The following is a 24,453-nucleotide window of genomic DNA, read 5'->3' as shown; positions in this document are numbered from 1 at the left end:
GATAATACACTCACGCAAGCTGCTGGTCCCCAATCCCAGTCTGCTCTCTCACAAAGCAGCGGAGCACTGCCTGGGAGGAACTGTAGGCTGCCTCTGTATCCAGTGCCCCCTACCAGGTGCCCTAGGCTAATACACATACTGCCTATGTGCATGTAATGGAGGTTATACAAATGGCATGTAGGAACTAATGCTTGTGGTGTATGAAGGGGTGTGGTATAGGGTTACGACAGTCAGGATTCTGACAGTCATTAGCCCGACATTGGGATCCAGACTGGCCAGACTCAGACGGCATGGCAAGCGTAACAAAGCCCCTTGTGGGCTCGCTGCCATCACCACGCTGTGGGCACGGTGGCTCTCTACGCTCACCACCTTTTCTATTCTCCCTCTATGGGGGTCATGGACACCCAGGCGGGAGTAGAGCTGGTGGCCGGGAACAAGTCTGTCGGTGTTTTAACAGTCGGGATCCCGACGTTGGGTAAATGACTGTCGGTATCCTGACTGTCGGGACTCCATCCGGAACCCGTATGAAGAAGACTTTGCTTTAGGTTGCCCAGTGTAATGTACATTAAGTAATGGTTCCATTAGTAAGTTACATTGACTCAGCAATCTTGCAGTCACCTTAAGAACTTTACCCTTCACGGTACATTGGAATGGGTGATAGCTATGAAACATAAAATAAATTAGGCCTTAGTTTTATTCCTCGGCTGTCACCTGAAACGTGCCCCTCACCCCAGTCCTGGCTCCCTAGGCTGCAGCCAGTGGCATAACTATAGTGTGGCAGACCCTGTGGCGGCTTGGGGGAGCTAACACCGAAGGGGTCTGCAGGTAGGGTTACCACTCGGCCGAGATTATTACAGACAGTCCGGTAATTAAGCTGGGTGTCTGGAGTCCGGACGGGTGGCGTTCCCGGATTATACAATGACCGGGAACAGCACTGCCACTAGACTGAGGGGAGAAAAGATGAGATGTGCTGCCACCGGAAGTTGGAACACAAGAGAGATGAGATAGCCACAGTGCGGATCTGTCGGCTAATTCAAATCTCGCAATTCAGCAGCTAGCAGTCAGGTCTGCGGCTATTTCTCCAGTATCCAGTAGCTCGGGCTGCGGTTGCTCGGCTGCTGCCACCGCGCTCAGCTCCCCCTTGGCAATGAGCATTAATTAAACTACCCCTTGGCATAGAACAGTAATTAAACTATCCCTTGGCAATGAGCTTTGATTAAACTCACTCACCCTTGGCAACCAGTATTAATTAAATACCCCCTTAGCAACAAGCATTGATTACACTCCCCCTTGGCAACAGGTATTTGCTCTCTCCCTTGGCAACAGGCATTTGCACTCCTCTTTGGCAACAGGCATTTGCACTCCCCGGTGGCAACGTGCATGAAGGCCCAGGCATCAAGCATGAAGGCCCTGGCATCAAGCAAGAAAACCCAATCAATTAACATGTAGATAAGCGGCATTTATATAGCATTATATATATTAGTCATTACGGTGTGTGGTATATGTAATGGGCATTACAGTGTGTGGAATAATGTGTATTGGGCATTACGATGTTTTGGATACAGTGTAATGAGCATTACGTGTTTGGTATAACGTGTAATGGGCATTATGGTGTGTGACATAATGTGTAAAGTGTAATATGGTATGTGGTATAATATGTAATGGGTGTGTGACGTGTAATGGGCATTACAGTGTACATTTTTGGCACGCACTCTCTATATTGTCACTATTTAAAAAAAAATTGTCGAGTCCTGTCATAACGTGTAATGGACATCACGGTGTGTGGCATAAAGTGTAATGGGCATCAGAATTTGTGGCATAACCTATAATGGGCACCACAGTGTGTGGCATAACATGTAATGGGCATTACAGTGTGCAAAATCAAGAATAGAATTGAATCAGAGGTAAAAAAAAACATGATTAGAAGAGTCAAGTGGCAGGGCTGGAAGCGGGTAAATGGGTGGGCTGTGGGTGTGTCAAGGGGCGGGCCACTGTCTGGCAATCTCTCAACACAAAGGTGGTAACCCTGTATGAGGCATGCCCAGGGCAATGAATGCAGTCTAAGCTGCTGCTGCAGCAAGAGGCCCCAGGCCGGCGGTGCGCGATGTGCTTGGTGGCAGCGCTCCAACAGTACAGTCACAGAGTCTATTGGCTACCGGAATCCCCTGCAGCTGCTACTTTTAGCTACTGTGCCTCTGTCCATCCAGCAGCAGCAGGGCCATTTCAAATGCGGAGCTAGCTCGAGAGCCCAATCAGATTGGCTAATGCTGCATTTGAAATGGCCGGGCACTGCACTTGCCGGAGACATTCTCAGCATGAACCTGGGCTCCACCCTAGGAGTAGTGGCGAATTCCTTGGGGCCCCTACTGTCATTATTAAAGACGATAAAACGATTTTCATGTTTATTCGAGTCCCAGACTGACGCCAATTTTGGCTGCTATATTGAAGAGACGGTGTCCCCGTTTGCGGTGAGCACCCGGGCAAGGTATGCCGAAGTAGTTTGATTTAGAGTGACGGACTTTGAGAAAGTATTATATACCGCAGTACGGATATACCATATATATATTTATATACCGCAGTATGGATGTGTAAAGGTTAGCATTACTGCCTCACAGCACTGAGGTAATGGGTTCAATACCCACCATGGCTCAAACTGTGCGGAGTTTTTATATTCTCCCTGTACTTGCGTGGGTTTCCTCCGGGTACTCCGGTCTCCTCCCACAATCCAAAAATATACTGGTAGGCTAATTGGCTCCCAACAAATTAGCCCTAGAATGTCTGTGTGTGTGTGTGTGTGTGTGTGTGTGTGTGTGTGTACATGTGGTAGGCAACATAGGGGAAGATGTATTAAGCCTTAACAAGAGATAAATGATAGGGTGATAAAGAGAGATAAACATCCAGCCAATCACATCCTAACTGCCATGTTACAGGCTGTGTTTGATAATAGTAAGTAAGGAGCTAATTGGCTGGATGTTTATCTCTCTTTATCAACCATGCATTTATCTCTTGTTAAGGCTTAATACATCTGCCCCATAGATTGTACGCTCCATTCGGGCAGGGAATGATGTGAATGTTCAAATACACTCTGCAAAGCTCTGCGGAATATGTGTGCGCTATATAACAGGGTTGCCGACTTTTAAATGCTCCTCTTTTAAATGCTCCCGCCCCCATTAGGGAAATAGGAGAAATGACTGATCTCCATGGAGGGGGCGGGGCTAAAATGTCACAATTGTGCCATTTTAGCTCCGCCCCCTCCTCTGAGACCCGCGGATTGCAGCATTTACATGCCGCGATTCGGGGGGCTTAGGGGGGTCCCCCAGATTCCGGGAGGGTTGCCCACCCTTCCGGGGGGCCGGAAGGGGGACCCGATTTTCGGGAGACTCCCGGGAATTCCGGGAGGGTCGGCAACCCTGCTATATAAGAAACTGTCAATAAATAATAACACTAGTAGGCCTGCTGGAAGCAAAAGCTTTGAAAGCATTAGTGGTATATACAAATATATAGTAATATATATTCTGGATAGGTGGATAATAAAGTATCCAAATATAATAGCAATAGTTGCAGAGCATCGGAGAAAGGGTTTAATTTTTAAGTAATCTAACACTGACATATGAGGATGCCATGAATAATTTATATTACCTACAGCAACATATAAGAGTATTAAGGCAGAGATAGTTATCAGACCTTTAGATATAACTCTTGCTGACTAACATGCACTGTGTTTGTTTCATCTACCCATCCAGCTTGTGGAATTCAAGCTCTTGCATTTATTTTTGCCATGCCTCAAGGCCAGGAGATTAGCACCAGAGTCAGTTGGGCCTCACGTGACTGTATTAAATATAGTAATGGAGCTGGCACTAAAAGTGAAGGGGAATCTATTAGTTGTGACAGAGGAGGCTTCACATTGGTTAACACATTCCCCAGGCCTAAGAGAAAGATCAGATTCCTGCTGAGTAATTAACAGAATACACACCCTGCCCTCATTGTCCTTAGGAAGCAGGAGATTGTCAAGGTGCAGGTCAGGGAAACCAGAAAGTGAGTCAATGCTATTTACTGAGGAAATAAGGTCATGTCAGTTGGTTATAAAGTGGTTTGACAGTTAACTATCATGATCTGAATACTGTGCAATCAGGAAAAGTTGTGTTTCCTTTGGTTGCTGCATGGGCCAAAGTGATCAAGCTTCTAAACAGCATACTTGTGCTTGTTATTTCCCAGAAGCCTCGCTGAGTAGGAAAAGCTCTGAAAGTTTTCTGGATATGAATTGAAGCAGAGTAATGACAGTATGCTTGTGAGATTTACACTTAACTATTTAAAGGCTGCATACCAAATAAAGTTTACTAATGTCAGGTGTGACTACTAGTCTTAAAAACAATTTACAGTAAGAAGTTCTCTCGGGTTGGGATCCTTGGGTCGACCTAATGATGGTCTACAGTCATTAGGTCGACACCATTGGGTCGACATACTGCAAGGTCGACAGGTGGCTAAGTCATACTGTACTTACCTACTTTATCTTTCACCTCTCTGGGAGAAGCCCGGAGAGGCAACACTTCAGGGGGGCAGTGGCAAGGCTGACATCACTCTGCCCCGCCCCCCATGCTGGAAAACTCCATGATTTGCGGGCCGTGGAGAGGGGGTGGGGCTTAAATGCAGCAATCATGCCATTTAAGCCCCGCCCCCTCATTGCAGACCTGCGATTTGCGCAAATTAATCCAGTGGGCAAGGGGGGAGCGGGGGCTGTGAACAAAAACCGGGAGACTTGCCCACCTTCCCAGGAGGCCAGGAGGCAGACCTGATTTTTGGGAGGCTCTCGGCCATTTCGGGAGGGTAGGCAAGCCTGGTCTAAGTCGACATGGCAAAAGGTCGACAGCTGTCTAGGTCGACATGGGACAAGGTTGACAGGGGTTAGGTCGACAATGAAAAGGTCGACATGAGGTTTTTCATTGTTAGATACCTGTCGACCTTGCAGTATGTCGACCCTGCAGAATGTAGACCCATCGGTGTCGACCTAATGACTGTTGACCATCATTAGGTCGACCAACCGACCATATCCCATTCTAACTATCTCTCCTGACTGTATGCAGATGTAGTCACCATACGCACGTCTACGACCTATTTGTGGATCTCTATGCAAACCTTTCCAAGCACCATCTCGCGTTTAGTGAAAGACTTCCCTTGGATTGATTATGTGCTTAAAAATATTTCTAAGAGTATTTAGACATGGTTCACTTCACTTGCATTGCACCCAATCCCACATTTTCTGCATTTCGACGTGGACTCCTTAGTGGAAATGGTTATTTTCAGTGCTGTGTAAGCTCTTATTTGGAGCAGGTAGTGGAGTCTTAGCAGATCAAAGTGGTATTAGCTGGTGTTGGCAGGTGTAGAATTTTGTCTGGGCTCCAACCCAGGAAAGTATAACATACAAGAGAACTCACAGAGCAGAAGGGAAGGGTGGTTAAACCTGTGATTTCCTTTTCTGTGCTTTTAAAAAAAAAAATAATAATAATATACGGTTCTCCTGGTGCTGACAAGCTTGTAAGCGCTTAATTTTTCTTCAGCTCTAATTATTTTATCCATTTAATTTAATATACAAGCAGAGAGCAGACAAGGAGTGTATGTTTAATTAATGAAGCCATGATTTGGGTGCTTATACAAGTCTTTCCTTGTTAATCAAAACAGTGTAATGACATGGTTTATAATGTTATTATTCTATATATTTATGTTATTACTGCCATCTGATAAAACTTTTTTCTCAAAAGCTATTCACAGGCTCACGTGTGCCAAAAGGTACAAACTTTGTACAGAGCGGCTTATGACTTAACAAACAAAGAAACATTAGCCTGTTAGTGCTGTGGCAAAATTCAAGGCGGGAGATCCAGAGGTCTCATTTTTGTGCAGCTCAGAGGATTTTAGAAGTGGCATGAAAAATGATGTTTATACTCTTAGAAAAATTAATGTGTATTTAATTAGCTGTAATTTTCCATTTTCATTCATAGGTAGGCACTCAGTAATAACCTACCGCAATACAAATGTAGTTATTATTTAATGCTTTTATGCAGTTAAATTATTCAATATATATATATATATATATATATATATATATATATATATATATATATATATATATATATATATATATATATATATATATATATAGGATTTGTAGGACGGTCAGGCACTCCAAATAACAGATAGCTTGCTTCAGTCGGTGCCTCCACAATAAAGTAAAATACAGAGACGGGGAGGTGCGGCACTCACGACTTATTCTTTATCAAAGAAGATGCAGGGAGCCAATGTAAACAACGTTTCAAATTTTATAATTTTTCGTCAGGTTTATAAAAATACAACATACAAACATACCTTTATAGAAGAAGTAAAAATCACCCGAAGTGCGTGGCTGAGCGGGCTGGGACTGCACACCCGCCCCCTTGACCGTAATGATGACGTCATACAATGCGACTGTCATCCAAGTGAATGGAAACACCATCACCATGGTAACCCTGTCAACAGAAAAGGAATAAATATTAGCAACGCAGCATAATAAACAATTTAAACAGTAAAACAATGGAAGCAATCAAGTCAAAAGCAGGTTATTTGAAAACAGCAAATGAGATTTGTTCGTTTAACCCTTTAGGTGAAATCACATCCAGGCGATGAATCCATCGGGATTCACACCGCAACAATTGTAATGGACGGTTACCTCCTCTAATTGAGGCTGGAACGCAATCTATAATTCTGAAACGTAAGCTATTGAGAGGATGCTTATGTTCTAGAAAATGCCGAGCTACCGGCTGGTCAGCTTTACCGCTAGCCAAAGCGAGACGGATGGCGCTACGATGGAGCGCTATCCTCTCTTTGCATTTTCGTTGAGTCTTGCCTATGTAGTTCAAACTACATGGGCAGATAAGTTGGTATACAATATAGGAGGAGGAGCAGGTGAAGTGATACTTGATTTTAAAAGTTTTGCCAGTATGCGGGTGGTTAAAACTGTCACCCGTAAGCATAAATTGGCAGGCTACGCAAGTACACCTGAAGCAACCAGGCTTCAGTTGATTTAACCACATTGGTTCAATGGAAATGGGATTATAAACCGTGTTAGTATTAACTAGCAAGTCTTTTAAATTTCGTCCTCTGGAATAACAAGGCATGATACGGTGATCCCTAAAAGGAAGAGATCTATCACTTTCTATCATAGGCCAATTATGTTTGACAATGGATGTCAAAGCATTAGTGGAGGTGTTAAATTTGTTAACCCAAGTAACTACATTAGGAGGAGAATCAGTTTTATTTTTAGGAGTAAGTAAAACGGTTCTATCCATGCCAAGGACTCTGGACTTACATTGCATTAACAGGTTTTTGTTATAACCTCGTAGCAAAAATTTGCAAATGAGGTCATCAAGTTGTTTTTCACAAATGGCATCATTATTATTGATCCTCCGATATCTTATCATCTGAGAAAACGGTAAGGATCTAATGAGATTAGGGGGATGACAGCTCATTGGTTGTAAGGCAGTGTTCCTGTCAGTTTCTTTAATAAAAACGCTGGTAGTGATACAATGATCATTTATGGCAACATCGACATCCAAAAAATGGACATGTCGATCATTAATGTCAAAGGTAAATTTAATCGGACTATCCGATGCATTATGGATGGCTAGCAGGTTGATCAGTTTTGCAGGATCACCTCGCCATAGCACAAACAGATCATCTATATAGCGTTTAAATAATAAACAATTGTCAAAAAAAGAACTGTCAGAAAAGAAAACATCTTGCTCGATGGAGAACATAAAAATATTAGCATAGGCTGGTGCCACAGAAGATCCCATGGCACAGCCTTGTACCTGTAAATAAAAAATGTTGTTATAAATAAAAAAATTATTATGCAAAATCAAATCCAGGAGCATTAGCATAAACTCAATTTTACCCAAATTAAAGTCGCTATGGGTTTGAAGAAATCTTTTCATAGCAGCCAAACCGGCTGCATGGGGGATGACGGTATATAAGTTAACCACGTCGATCGTGGAAAGGTGACAAACGTCATCAAGCAACGGCAAATGATTAAGATCTCTTAGAAACGATGTTGTATCAAGCAAAAAAGTCGGTTGGACCTTGATAAGAGGCTGTAGTAAATCATCCAGAAACGTAGCTGAAGGTTGCAGGAGAGATCCATGTGCCGACACAATAGGTCGGCCAGGTGGAGGGTCTAAGCCCTTATGGATCTTGGGCAGGGTGTATAAAACAGGCACCAGCGGGAATTCCGGTGAGAGGATCTTTTTAATAGCTTCTGTGATAATATGTTGATCGACACCCCATTGTAGAATTTCCAATAATTTCTGTCTGCAGGCAGCAGTGGGATTACTTGGCAGTTGTCGATAGGTGGATTGATCTGACAGATGTCGCATGATCTCGGTGTTATAAGCATCAATGTCCTGGAGCACAATTGCTCCCCCCTTGTCCGCGGAACGGATAACTAGGTTGGGGTTATTGGCCAGTGATTTAAGAGCAAAACGTTCCTCAGGAGAAAGGTTGGGATGTACAACATTAGGTTGCTGTATAATGGCTGAGATGCCTTGATCAAGTAACCTGCCATACGTTTTGATTGTAGGATTGGTCGACACAGGTTCAAAAGTTGACACGGGAGCAAATTTCTTGATCGCCGCTGGAATAGGAGTATGATCAAGCACCGGATCTCTGGGGTTGTTGGCAAAATATTCTTTTAATTTAATTTTTCGCAGTAGATCGTGTTTTTCAATTTTACATTGAAGATCTTGGACAGGGACAGAAGGGATAAAGGAAAGTCCATGGTTTAAGAGTTTGATTTCACTCGCTGATAATTCATACGAGGAGAGGTTATAAATCAAGCTTTCTTGTTGGCCGGTGGACGGCCTACTCTTCCCCTGCCTCTGCCACTGCTTACTTCTGCGGGTTTGTCGCCTTTTTGTCCTGTGGCCCCTCGACGGGTTTTGACGCCTAAAGGGACCTTACTTGACGAAGCCTTGTCAGAATCACTATAAGAGCTTTGCGCATCTTGAGATGAATCAGTGTCGAATTGATTTTGTCCCGTTTTGTATGGCTTTTTACGGCGGAAGAAGGGACGCTTCTGTCCATCACATGAATTACCGGTAAGCCAACGGTATACATTATGCCTATCGTAGTCCTCTTGAACTTTAGATAGTTTTTGTTTTTTGAAGAGGATAAGCTCCTTTTTGTAAGTAGTGATCTGGCTTTGTAGTCGTTCCATCCAGTTAGTGTCAGTATCTGCTGACAGTATTGGGAGATGTGTCTCCTCAAATTTATCAATTTTTTCTTTGATAATTTTAAGCTCCTTTGAGGACTGTTCAATCACTAAGACCATAAGGTCCAAAGAGCATCTGTTCAGCGTACCCACCCACCGTTTGCAAAATGAAGGATCGAATCTGCCTATAGTTGGACAGTTACGAACTCTAAATCCTCTGGGGATCATTTTAGCCTTATAGTAGTCACTTAGAGTGACTGCATGTAGATGGAAATCGATTTCCTTTTTCTTAAGCCGTAATAAATCACGGAAAACGATGTCAGCGGTTGCAGCTTCCAGCTCATCATCCAGACCTTTTTCAAGGATGATGGCATTAATTTCAGCATCAGAAAAAGTATGGAGATTGTCCACTGAAAACTGAAATTGTCCAATGCTGCCCTCAGTCATACTTACTGAGCAATATAGCACAAGTAGATAATTATCTGTGCAAACAAATGCAAAATAGGGTTGCCAAAAGACCACCCGATTAGTGGACTGTGTGGAAAGTAGATTCACCGAAAAGAAAAAAATATATATTGGAAAAATATCCAACACATCCGTGATGAAAAATGACTTCTTATTGCGATGGGTGCCGTGGCAAAGGAGTTCACTGGCAAATGAACAGCTTGAAGTAGGATTTGTAGGACGGTCAGGCACTCCAAATAACAGATAGCTTGCTTCAGTCGGTGCCTCCACAATAAAGTAAAATACAGAGACGGGGAGGTGCGGCACTCACGACTTATTCTTTATCAAAGAAGATGCAGGGAGCCAATGTAAACAACGTTTCAAATTTTATAATTTTTCGTCAGGTTTATAAAAATACAACATACAAACATACCTTTATAGAAGAAGTAAAAATCACCCGAAGTGCGTGGCTGAGCGGGCTGGGACTGCACACCCGCCCCCTTGACCGTAATGATGACGTCATACAATGCGACTGTCATCCAAGTGAATGGAAACACCATCACCATGGTAACCCTGTCAACAGAAAAGGAATAAATATTAGCAACGCAGCATAATAAACAATTTAAACAGTAAAACAATGGAAGCAATCAAGTCAAAAGCAGGTTATTTGAAAACAGCAAATGAGATTTGTTCGTTTAACCCTTTAGGTGAAATCACATCCAGGCGATGAATCCATCCATTATGCTGCGTTGCTAATATTTATTCCTTTTCTGTTGACAGGGTTACCATGGTGATGGTGTTTCCATTCACTTGGATGACAGTCGCATTGTATGACGTCATCATTACGGTCAAGGGGGCGGGTGTGCAGTCCCAGCCCGCTCAGCCACGCACTTCGGGTGATTTTTACTTCTTCTATAAAGGTATGTTTGTATGTTGTATTTTTATAAACCTGACGAAAAATTATAAAATTTGAAACGTTGTTTACATTGGCTCCCTGCATCTTCTTTGATAAAGAATAAGTCGTGAGTGCCGCACCTCCCCGTCTCTGTATTTTACTTTATTGTGGAGGCACCGACTGAAGCAAGCTATCTGTTATTTGGAGTGCCTGACCGTCCTACAAATCCTACTTCAAGCTGTTCATTTGCCAGTGAACTCCTTTGCCACGGCACCCATCGCAATAAGAAGTAATTTTTCATCACGGATGTGTTGGATATTTTTCCAATATATATTTTTTTCTTTTCGGTGAATCTACTTTCCACACAGTCCACTAATCGGGTGGTCTTTTGGCAACCCTATTTTGCATTTGTTTGCACAGATAATTATCTACTTGTGCTATATTGCTCAGTAAGTATGACTGAGGGCAGCATTGGACAATTTCAGTTTTCAGTGGACAATCTCCATACTTTTTCTGATGCTGAAATTAATGCCATCATCCTTGAAAAAGGTCTGGATGATGAGCTGGAAGCTGCAACCGCTGACATCGTTTTCCGTGATTTATTACGGCTTAAGAAAAAGGAAATCGATTTCCATCTACATGCAGTCACTCTAAGTGACTACTATAAGGCTAAAATGATCCCCAGAGGATTTAGAGTTCGTAACTGTCCAACTATAGGCAGATTCGATCCTTCATTTTGCAAACGGTGGGTGGGTACGCTGAACAGATGCTCTTTGGACCTTATGGTCTTAGTGATTGAACAGTCCTCAAAGGAGCTTAAAATTATCAAAGAAAAAATTGATAAATTTGAGGAGACACATCTCCCAATACTGTCAGCAGATACTGACACTAACTGGATGGAACGACTACAAAGCCAGATCACTACTTACAAAAAGGAGCTTATCCTCTTCAAAAAACAAAAACTATCTAAAGTTCAAGGGGACTACGATAGGCATAATGTATACCGTTGGCTTACCGGTAATTCATCTGATGGACAGAAGCGTCCCTTCTTCCGCCGTAAAAAGCCATACAAAACGGGACAAAATCAATTCGACACTGATTCATCTCAAGATGCGCAAAGCTCTTATAGTGATTCTGACAAGGCTTCGTCAAGTAAGGTCCCTTTAGGCGTCAAAACCCGTCGAGGGGCCACAGGACAAAAAGGCGACAAACCCGCAGAAGTAAGCAGTGGCAGAGGCAGGGGAAGAGTAGGCCGTCCACCGGCCAACAAGAAAGCTTGATTTATAACCTCTCCTCGTATGAATTATCAGCGAGTGAAATCAAACTCTTAAACCATGGACTTTCCTTTATCCCTTCTGTCCCTGTCCAAGATCTTCAATGTAAAATTGAAAAACACGATCTACTGCGAAAAATTAAATTAAAAGAATATTTTGCCAACAACCCCAGAGATCCGGTGCTTGATCATACTCCTATTCCAGCGGCGATCAAGAAATTTGCTCCCGTGTCAACTTTTGAACCTGTGTCGACCAATCCTACAATCAAAACGTATGGCAGGTTACTTGATCAAGGCATCTCAGCCATTATACAGCAACCTAATGTTGTACATCCCAACCTTTCTCCTGAGGAACGTTTTGCTCTTAAATCACTGGCCAATAACCCCAACCTAGTTATCCGTTCCGCGGACAAGGGGGGAGCAATTGTGCTCCAGGACATTGATGCTTATAACACCGAGATCATGCGACATCTGTCAGATCAATCCACCTATCGACAACTGCCAAGTAATCCCACTGCTGCCTGCAGACAGAAATTATTGGAAATTCTACAATGGGGTGTCGATCAACATATTATCACAGAAGCTATTAAAAAGATCCTCTCACCGGAATTCCCGCTGGTGCCTGTTTTATACACCCTGCCCAAGATCCATAAGGGCTTAGACCCTCCACCTGGCCGACCTATTGTGTCGGCACATGGATCTCTCCTGCAACCTTCAGCTACGTTTCTGGATGATTTACTACAGCCTCTTATCAAGGTCCAACCGACTTTTTTGCTTGATACAACATCGTTTCTAAGAGATCTTAATCATTTGCCGTTGCTTGATGACGTTTGTCACCTTTCCACGATCGACGTGGTTAACTTATATACCGTCATCCCCCATGCAGCCGGTTTGGCTGCTATGAAAAGATTTCTTCAAACCCATAGTGACTTTAATTTGGGTAAAATTGAGTTTATGCTAATGCTCCTGGATTTGATTTTGCATAATAATTTTTTTATTTATAACAACATTTTTTATTTACAGGTACAAGGCTGTGCCATGGGATCTTCTGTGGCACCAGCCTATGCTAATATTTTTATGTTCTCCATCGAGCAAGATGTTTTCTTTTCTGACAGTTCTTTTTTTGACAATTGTTTATTATTTAAACGCTATATAGATGATCTGTTTGTGCTATGGCGAGGTGATCCTGCAAAACTGATCAACCTGCTAGCCATCCATAATGCATCGGATAGTCCGATTAAATTTACCTTTGACATTAATGATCGACATGTCCATTTTTTGGATGTCGATGTTGCCATAAATGATCATTGTATCACTACCAGCGTTTTTATTAAAGAAACTGACAGGAACACTGCCTTACAACCAATGAGCTGTCATCCCCCTAATCTCATTAGATCCTTACCGTTTTCTCAGATGATAAGATATCGGAGGATCAATAATAATGATGCCATTTGTGAAAAACAACTTGATGACCTCATTTGCAAATTTTTGCTACGAGGTTATAACAAAAACCTGTTAATGCAATGTAAGTCCAGAGTCCTTGGCATGGATAGAACCGTTTTACTTACTCCTAAAAATAAAACTGATTCTCCTCCTAATGTAGTTACTTGGGTTAACAAATTTAACACCTCCACTAATGCTTTGACATCCATTGTCAAACATAATTGGCCTATGATAGAAAGTGATAGATCTCTTCCTTTTAGGGATCACCGTATCATGCCTTGTTATTCCAGAGGACGAAATTTAAAAGACTTGCTAGTTAATACTAACACGGTTTATAATCCCATTTCCATTGAACCAATGTGGTTAAATCAACTGAAGCCTGGTTGCTTCAGGTGTACTTGCGTAGCCTGCCAATTTATGCTTACGGGTGACAGTTTTAACCACCCGCATACTGGCAAAACTTTTAAAATCAAGTATCACTTCACCTGCTCCTCCTCCTATATTGTATACCAACTTATCTGCCCATGTAGTTTGAACTACATAGGCAAGACTCAACGAAAATGCAAAGAGAGGATAGCGCTCCATCGTAGCGCCATCCGTCTCGCTTTGGCTAGCGGTAAAGCTGACCAGCCGGTAGCTCGGCATTTTCTAGAACATAAGCATCCTCTCAATAGCTTAAGTTTCAGAATTATAGATTGCGTTCCAGCCTCAATTAGAGGAGGTAACCGTCCATTACAATTGTTGCGGTGTGAATCCCGATGGATTCATCGCCTGGATGTGATTTCACCTAAAGGGTTAAACGAACAAATCTCATTTGCTGTTTTCAAATAACCTGCTTTTGACTTGATTGCTTCCATTGTTTTACTGTTTAAATTGTTTATTATGCTGCGTTGCTAATATTTATTCCTTTTCTGTTGACAGGGTTACCATGGTGATGGTGTTTCCATTCACTTGGATGACAGTCGCATTGTATGACGTCATCATTACGGTCAAGGGGGCGGGTGTGCAGTCCCAGCCCGCTCAGCCACGCACTTCGGGTGATTTTTACTTCTTCTATAAAGGTATGTTTGTATGTTGTATTTTTATAAACCTGACGAAAAATTATAAAATTTGAAACGTTGTTTACATTGGCTCCCTGCATCTTCTTTGATAAAGAATAAGTCGTGAGTGCCGCACCTCCCCGTCTCTGTATATATATATATATATATATATATATATTCTGTATAAAGTCACTTTGGAATACAAAAGTGCTATGAGTGCTGCTGGTCCAGGTCTGTGTGTTACAGTATATAGAGATGCATAATGTACACCTGACAATGGGGGTTATTCTGGTTCACTCTTAGAGGCAAATTCCTCCTCAAATGCACAAAACCATGTGCACTGCAGGGGTGCAGATGTAACATGTGCAGAGAGAATTAGATTTGGGTGGAGTTTTACTTCAAAGTGAGATCTATATTGCAGTGTTGAAATAAAGCAGTCAGTATTTTCCCAGCACAGAAACAAAATAACTCGCCCAAATGCAATTCTCTCTGCACATGTTACATCTGCCCCACCTGCAGTGCACATGGTTTTGTCCATTTGAAAAGGAATTTGGCTCTAAGTGAACCAGAATAAGGTCCAATGTCTGTTTCAGTGTCTGTTTCAGCCTTAATTAGGCTATTTTACGGGGCAGATTATGGACCTTATTCTGTTGTTTTTTTGTAGCACTGTGTGTGGACCCCCCCCTTGCACGCCGCAGTGTGTGGGTAGCAGACGGGTAACTGACATCAGCTGACAGCTCTCCAGTGTCACCGAGCGATTTGCATGGGAACGCCCAGCATTTTTGTGGGAATGCGCATGAAACACTGGGCGTTTCCATGGGCTGTTCCCTCTGCAGCCGACCCACGCCCCCCCACCCACACTGCTAGGTGCGAGTGGGACGGCGAACATGTAGTTCGCCGTGCCCACTTGCACCCTGTGTCTGCACATGTGCAGAAAACATCGGTCCCCTGTGACTGAAGAAACTAGAATAAGCCCCTATGACCATAATGGATGTTTGGTGGACATAATACATCAGAGTAAAATTACATATATTTTCCAAAAACACTAGAGGGACAGCAATCAGCCAAAGAAGTATTGTTTCCAAGGCTACTATGCAGTGAGCTACAAAGCATCAGGACTGATTATCCCCTCTTGAAGGGATGGTACAGGCCGGGGAGCAACAAGCCTGCTGGCCAACAGTTGGACTTGAAATCATTGGGAGGTATTGTTGAAGCTATTTAAGCTCCCATGTTTGAAGTGGGATACTTCTTTGCAGTGGCGTAAGTTTGCCTCCCACAAACACACCACCTTATATAAATGTATGTTATGTATATTATGTTTAGAATAAAAAAGCATGACATCTATGGTCCTGCTAGGAGCGGGAGTCAGCCACAGAAGTGATTTTGACAGCTTTCAAATAACTGATTCAAACATGAAGGGGAGGAGAGGTGCCTATTTGGCGGCAGATTACTCCATTGGGTACTTGTGTAGTTTCACGGCGCCAGCATGGCACCGTGCGTGTTAGTCCCCTTGCGGGACTCAGTGGCTCGCTACGCTCGCCACGCTATCTAAGATCAACTCCATGCCAACATGGATAGTGGGGGTATGAACTATCCACGTTGGCATGGAGTTAAGTTAGTTTATTTTAGATGTAGATAGTTGTGGCGAGCGTAGAACCCGTGAAACTACAAAAGTACCCTCCATTGTCTCCCAGAATTATGACTTTGCTTCTTTGTGACTGATTTTTCTTAAACAATCAATAACATTTTAAAAAACAGCTAAAGTCAAGTACAGTACCTTGCACCTGTATTGTCCCTATTTGATTATTATTACAAATAACACTAACTTCCGGTAGTTTCCAATAATTTTTGCCTACCTTTAACATACACTCTCCTTAATGAAATAGCACATAAAATAAAGAGGAAATTACATGCAATCTAAAACCTGAGATTCCAGTTCCAAATTTGAGTTCTAAATTTGAGAGAATACCCAAATGGGGATTCCAAAATTAATCTGTCAGGATTCGGTTCTACTTGAATCTCCAAAGTTCATTTTTAAACAAAACTGAGCTCATATCTCTAAAAGCACCCGCATGGCATTGAGCAATTCGATTGCAGACTATTTTTTTCCCTGGACCGCCAGCTCATGGATCCGGTATAAATTCACATATCATTGCCTTTTTTTGTTCACGGGCGAAGCTGGCGCTATCGAAGCTAATTGAATTAGCCCTTGGGGATCAATTAGCTGAGTTAATTTTCTGTGGCTTATTGATGTCCCCAGCAATTGATTCATGGGGGTCATGAAAAGTTTATTTTACTTCTGTTTAATACAATGATACTTATTGTAATTACTTTACTTACAGCTTGTCCTCATCTGCATTATACATCTGTCACCTACTAACCTTAGTCTTAACCTTAACTGACCTAAACAGTATTCTAAAACCGTTACAGGAATCATGGCTAGATCAGAATGTCCATCAGTGTGCAGGAATACAGTATGTACTGCATGAACCATTTTCTATGCCCTTATATTTAAAAGGAATGTACAAGTTCTGTATTTTCATCAGATTGATAGATGAGGTTAACTGGCATCAAGCTATTCTTTTAGCAGATTCTTGGCAGGAGTGCCAGGCCGTACTTTTTTCATGGTTGGCGGCTAAAAATATAACATGCGTTGCTACACTAATTTACTTTGGATGCCGTCCATGACATAATAAAGTAAGACACTGAGAAGGAGTTGTCATTAATTGCTATCAATGATTTGAGTGTATGAAGCTCTTAGCACATTTCTACATGAGCACTTAAATTACATTTCTTTTTTTTAAACTCTATGCTAGGACCTATCACCTGTATAACTACTGAATATACTGTATGGTACCATACTTTGTATTACCTTAGCATTTATTGCCATATACTGTTTTATGGGTCATCCACACTCACACACACAAATGTTAAATACCTAGTCACTACTGTGGGTCTATCTACAGTATAGCTATCTGTGAAATTATGATACTCATACAGTATCTACTGATCATCTCCAGATTTGTCACCATCTGTGTTGGCCTACTTTTCCTACATCTAAAAATCATAGCCAGAATATGCCCATACTGTATCTTGCACAGGACACAGCAGATTTTGTAATTCATGCACTTATTATAGTCCGAACAGACTATTGCAATAGTCTCCAGAACAGGTTTTCACCGCTACAATCCATGTTGAATGCAGCTCTGTGGCTATTCTTCCTTGCTATTCATTGAATGCTGATCTGCTCTTGCACTCCCCAGATTGGTTACCTAAAGTCCAAATTAAATATAAAATACTGATACTTACACATAAGGCTATTAACCAAACTACATACATCTCTTTGCTTATCTCAAAGTATCTCCAAACCTTACTGCTTCGCTCTTCACAAGACCTGCCTCACTTATATCCCTTTCACACTAGCCAAAATTCATGGGGTGGTCCCAATAACAACCCGACACTAGCGCTAGTGTGAAAGGCTCCCGTGCCGGAATTCCGGCACTGATGTGCCTGGATTTCAACCCTGCTAGCTAGCAGGGTTGCTCCCGGGACTTTCACAGGTTACTGGCTGGTGTGAAAGCTACTTACCCGGCTTCCCGGCATGAATGTCGCTGGCCTGGTGGGAAGCCACAGGGTGACTGCTGGGGAGAAAGCTGGCAGGTGCCCCTCCCACCACTGGGGAACTGAAGCCACTAGGGGGACTGCTGGGGAGGAATCTGCCAGGTGTCCTCCTTCCCACTGCAGACCACCACTGTGGGATGCCGCTATAAGGACTACTGGGGATGGAGCTGCCGGATGCCCCCCCACATCCACGTGCTGCAGCCCCCGCTGCCCATCGCTGGTGGAAGTTGATAGGGACTGAGTTGCCTGGTCCCCCCCCCCCCTCCCTTCCCCCCAGTGGTCTGAGACAAGATTTAGGTAAGGACATAGAGTTAGCAGGCGGGGTTTCTCTCCCCCCTCTCACCAGAAAATGCAGGTAATTGGCTGCTGTGATAGGGGCCAACCCGGGAATGTCCCTGCATGATCTCGAGACCATATTCCTGGGTAAATCCCTGGATTTTCTGGTGTGAAAGGGAGATTATTCACTCTCAGTAACTGCTCCCATACATGATTACACAACATTTTTGTTGGGCACATGGGAGTGTACTCGCTCTGTGGGATGCCCTTCCACATGCAACAAAACTTCCTCTAGTCTAAAAACCTTTATATATTCCTTGGAAACTCACCTTTGGGAAAGCTTATCAAACTTCAGAACCAGACTTTCATATGCACTTCTACCAATTACATCCCTTCTATACAGTCAACACATAACTTTATTTTCTTGTCCTTCGACTTCCTATCCCACTGACCCTAGGCTGACATTCCTGTGTAACTTTATCATAGAGCCCACAAAGAGCCTTTGCTGTCTGGCTAGACCAGTAAGCACAACGTAGCTCTTATTCTTGTGTATCAGTGCCTACTTCCCTATAGATTGTAAGCATGCAAGCAAGGTCATGTGTTGCTGGGGCCGATTGGACAATAATGCAAGTTAAGCAGCAGTGTATCGCACCAGGCTCTAAGGATGCCATTGTTTCGGCTGCCGCTGTGCTGAATGGGACTTCACTGACTAGTCAGTCTCACCCATGGCTTCTGTGGCCCACCAGTTTTTCTTGGACCCAGCCGGCTCTGCTGACTGATCCTCTTCTGCCCTGTGCCCGCCTCCATGCTGCTGTGGCTGTTCAGAGAAGGAGAGGAATGGACTTAGAAGGCAGACACAGACTGCACAAGAGGATCCAAGGGACAGGAGCTTGTTCCAATTTTCTTCAGGTCATATCCTTGGAGAGAAAGGAGAGGCAGTAACATGACTGAGCCTACAGAGGAGCTGGTGAGAGGTCAGAGCTCCTACATTCTCTTCTTGAGGCGCACATAAAAGAAGAGCAATGTGTCAGATAGGGAGACCAGAGTAGAGTCCAGCAAGTTATCCACATATAAGAAAAAAATAAAACAAAAATATACACATTGTAGTTTTTCATATAAATTTGAAGGGTCAATCAAATTCCCAAAAGAACAATGGGGCAGATGTATTAAGCCTTAACAAGAGATAAATGCAAGTGTGATAAAGAGAGATAAACATCCAGCCAATCACCTGCTAACTGCCATGTTACAGGCTGTGTTTGAAAAAAGTCAGTAAGGAGCTGATTGGCTGGTGGTTTATCTCTCTTTATCACCCTTGCATTTATCTGTTGTTAAGGCTTAATACATCTGCCCCAATGTCTCTTCTGCTATGGGGTTGTGTGGAAAATCTTCTATAGGGTCAACCTCTGTGCAGGAACAATGCCTACAGAAAGCTTACATTCAATACGTAAATGTCAAACATATAAAGGTAACTTTATAGGTTCACATTAAGGCTTGCATCTTCCAGGTGGTGTGTCCTCCTTTAACATTTTCTTTATTTTCTGGCCCAAAGCTACCAAATACCAAGCAGACGATTTCTTAAAAATATTTTTTCTTTATACTGATATAAAAAAGAATGTTTAAAAATATATATCAAGGAGCATATACAATAAGATCGTGGCTAGACACTACAGTGGGAGGATAGATGGCGCCCAAATAAGATTCACCACCATTTAGCTCCACCAGAATTGAAAGTATAATCTTAGTACTAAAAACACACCAACGCATTTCAACAATCCTATGTCTTTCTCAAGCTGTGAGCAGGCCCTGTGTATTGCTTTAGTATTTTGTTGCCATTTGCATAATCAAAGCTTATGGTGCTATATTAGTAACTGTTATTATATAGGGACAAACGTAACCGGGTGTGAGAATCAGAAAGCGAGAGATTTTGGGAGAGTTTTCCCTTTTTTTTTTTTAAAGCAGTCAATTACGTAGCAAACTCGACCTGTTTTTTTCAGTGCAAATGATTGCTGCTTTAACAAAATGGGAAAACTCCCAAAATCTCTCACTTTCTGATTCTCACACCAAATTAAATTTGGCGAATACAGATGGAGCCGCCGTCATTTATATACCAACACAAATGGGACGCACATGCACAGACAGCAGCAATTGCAGACTTTTTCAAAGCACAAATATAGTAAAGCATCATGAAATTTAGCCAACAATTTGGGGGTCAGATGACGCTTTATGAATGTGCATGGGGCTGCAAAAGTCACTTCACAGCATGACCTCTGACCTGGCCAACTGAGATGTTTTACTGCACAGGTTAAGCCTAAACAATATATATACATACGTATATCATATTTTTATTAGAGATGAGTGCCGGGGCCGAAGATTTGGATTTGTTGCTGGGATTTGGATTTGGCTTTGTCAAACAGCGGTGAAAGGCTTTGGATTTTTTTCAAAAATGGTAAAAAAATGCCCAAATCGCGTAATGTTTGCATTTTTTTGTCCCTAGAATAATATTAACCTCAATAACATTAATTTCCAGCCCTTTTCAGACAATTTTGACCATTACAATGTTATTTTCATTCAATTTAGGCCAAGGTGTGAAGCAAGATGGCTGGTTATTAACACACGGAACTTCTGACAGTATCAGTATGGTGTATTGGGGTGCAGTACACACAAACAATAAAGAAGGGCAAAATAGTTTTTTTTTAATGCGCAGCTTGTATAATGCTGCGTGAAGGCCGAACAATCACACACGGACCTTCTGACAGTATACTATGGGTGCAGTACACACAAACAATGAATAAAGAAGAGAAACATTTATTTGGATTTGTTAATTTTAATTATTTTTAGCGCAGCTTGTATAACGCTGCGTGGATGCAGAACCATCACACATGGAACTTGTGGTGTGTACTATTGGGGTGCAGGATACACCAAACAAATAAAGAACAGCAACATTTATTTTTATATTGTATTTTTTTTTATGGACGGGACGGGACGGGACGGGACACTGGACCTTGGAGGCAGAACAATCACACACGGAACTTGTTCTGCTTCTGACAGTAGTATATGGTGTATTGGATTGCAGTGCAGCACACCACAGTGACCACACTGCACAATGAAAAAAAACCTTAAAAACTAAAAGATGTCTGAAAGCCTGCCTGTGTACCTCTGCAGTCTGCACTGCATAACGCCCCTCTGTCTGCACTGCACAACACCCCTCTGCACTACCTGCACTGCACCCCTCTGCACAACACCCCTCTGCACACTAATGATTGATGACAAGTGATTGACAAGTTCAAGTTCAACACCCCTCCTGCACAATGCCCAGACCTGCCATGAGTAGAGCTGTGCGCAGCTGGAAGCATTACTGTGAAATGGCTCTAGATTCTCAGGACGCCAAGCATCTTGCAAGAATCCGACACCAGATTCCCGTGTTCGGCTGCACTCGGGTTTCCGAACAAAGCCGGAAACTCGCCAGCTATGTTCAGAGTGGTTCGGATCCACGGAATCCGAACCACTCATCTCTAATTTTTATATCATGTTTGCATTGTGTTTAGTGGATAGAATGCTTTTATAAAAGTTTAACCCTTTGAGTGATTACCTCTATGAGAGATGTGCAAAATATCTGTTATAAATGCCAGAATCATTCACATTTGTTATATAAATTCAAATAAAAAATGTTGTTAAAAAAAAAGAATATGTTTCCTATATAAGGTAAACATTACAGGTCATTGTGATGAATAACAATGTTTGCATGGCAATTTTCACACCAATTTTGACAAATTAACTTGACACTCAAAGAATTAAAACAAATGGTAGATTATGCAAGTGCAAAATTATTTGTGCACTATATATAATTGATATAAACAAATACTTTACAGATTTTAGTGACCATTAGCGTTACACTGTTCATGAAACAATGAAATCAGTCACCAGTAGAGTCAAACTGTTACTCAATCATATTGGGCTTCCGGTATGTAACAGTTATATGAAGCTCTTCTCAGGCTACTAAAGATCTGTCACATAAGAGAAAACATTTCCATTATGGATATGAAACAATGGATTATGCTGGGTGCATTTTGTTCTCAATAAAAAAAAAAAATCCTGAAAGCTAAACCCCAACCAAAACAGGAAAGATTTCATGTACCGCCAGATGTCAAAACAAACTCAACTTTTTGTGGTTAATTGTCTGCATTCCAGCAGTTCATATCAGTGTCTTGAGGACTTGTGTGTGTGTGTGTGTGTGTGGGGGGGGGGGGGTGTTACTGTATGTTCTGTAAGTTAAAGGTGACTGGTTATTAGGACTCCTAGGGATTACTGGATGGGAGTCTTTGACAAGGCTGGACCCCTATCAAATTATGTAATTTATAATATTAAGTACAGTAAATGCTTCAGGTTACAGACACTGTGGGCGAGATTCTCTATTACAGAAATGCGGTAAAAACCCCGTTATCGGGGTTTTTACCGCATTTCTGTATTCTCTAATGTCCCTCCGCAGTGTCACCGCTGCGGAGGGAATCGCCAGCAAAAGCTGGCGGTTCCCTGCAGAAGCCTATGGGCTTCTTACCGCAGCGGTGTGTGAGGGATCCGTCACGGATCCCTCCCAGCATGCCCTGCGGCCGGCGCGTCAGTCTGCACATGCGCAGACGGACTCCCGGGTCATAGACCCGGAAGTCCAGCAACGGCGCCGCATCGCAAGGGACAGCTCTTACCGCAAGAGCTGCCCCTTGCGTTAATGACCGCATATTTTAGAGAATATGCGGTCATTAGAAATGCGGTGGCCGGCGTAGAGGGCTGCGGATTTTAGAGAATCCCGCCCCATGTTACTGTAAATAGATATTCTAGATATAATGGGGCAGGCCATATGTGTTACTAGAAAGAGTACAGGAAGTATAAAACTGGACTACATATGAAGAAACAGTGTATGACATAAAAATGTGCAATTTAAAATACTGAAATACATATAAAAAAAATAAAAAAAAAACAATATATAATAAAGCAATAATAGTAATAAAATATTGTTTAAAATACTGCAAATCAATGGTCACTCAGTGCATTAGACATGAGTGTATGGATAGTCACCCTTCTTGTGTGGTCCATCAGTACTGGGGAAGTCCTTTTGGTTATTGGAAAGATGTTGGAAAATTGTAATATCCAGTGAATGGGAGGTGGGAGTCTCTTCCTCTCCTTTGCCAGAGATGGAACCGGGTCAATTAGGAGGTGGCGTTCCTCCAAAGGTGGTATTGCCGAGGTGAGTTGAAGAGATCCAAGCCACTTGATTCAATGGTGGTGGTAATAACCTCCGCTGGAAAGGTAGTGCCCGTGTGTTGGTGGGCAGGATGGGTGGCTTATCCAATGGTGCAGTGAACTTCACAAGACCATACGCGTTTTGCCGCAAAGCAGCTTTTTCAAGGATGTGTTACTATAATGTTACCACTGTCTACTATTCCCACTCTACTGAGCACCACTTCACTACACTGCAACAATTTGAGTTATCGGTCAAACAACACTGCTAAACTGCCAAATAAAAAGGCATAAAATTAAACCTAACATATGGGGGAAAAAAATGTTAGTGAAAATTATTCATTTTTGTACAATAACGATGAAAATAATTAATAACTTTGTGTATGCAGTGCTTAATTGGAAGATGATCACTGATCTGGAATGTTTTTGTAGGGGGAGAAGTATCAAACTTTCTGAAGAGGAATCACACAGAAGATGCCCATTTTCAAATACATTCTATAAAATGATATCTAGACTTTAACCGAATGCTCTGTGCAACTTTTTTGATTAATCTCCTCCATAATTTTTTCACAAGTGGTGAAGATTTTACAATACAACATATTCTGATTTAAAAATTATTATTCACACTGTACTTCTACAAACACATTGGCATGACAAGACAACTATAGCCCCTAATTCATAGCAACATGGTAAAGCGTTTACAACTAATGTTCCACCAACTAATATCTGTTTAATCATTACAATGTGTAGAGCAGGCTTGTCCAACCCGCGGCCCGCGGGCCGCATGCGGCCCAGGTCGGGTAGGAATGCGGCCCAGTGCATTTTATAGATATTCTAAATATAAATTATAGGGCAACTCCGCCTGCAGCAGCGTCTCCATGCTGGCCGCGGCACTGTGCCCAATGTAAAGATGGCCGCGGCCAGCATCGAGTTCTCCCAAACTTAAAATGGCCGCGGGAGCGCTGGTGTGCATGCGCAGGCGCACTCTGCTGCTCCC

The sequence above is a fragment of the Crinia signifera genome, chromosome 4 (genome assembly GCF_055691185.1).
Source record: "Crinia signifera chromosome 4, ASM5569118v1, whole genome shotgun sequence".
NCBI lineage: Eukaryota > Metazoa > Chordata > Amphibia > Anura > Myobatrachidae > Crinia > Crinia signifera.
Note: the sequence above shows the minus strand (reverse complement) of the source record.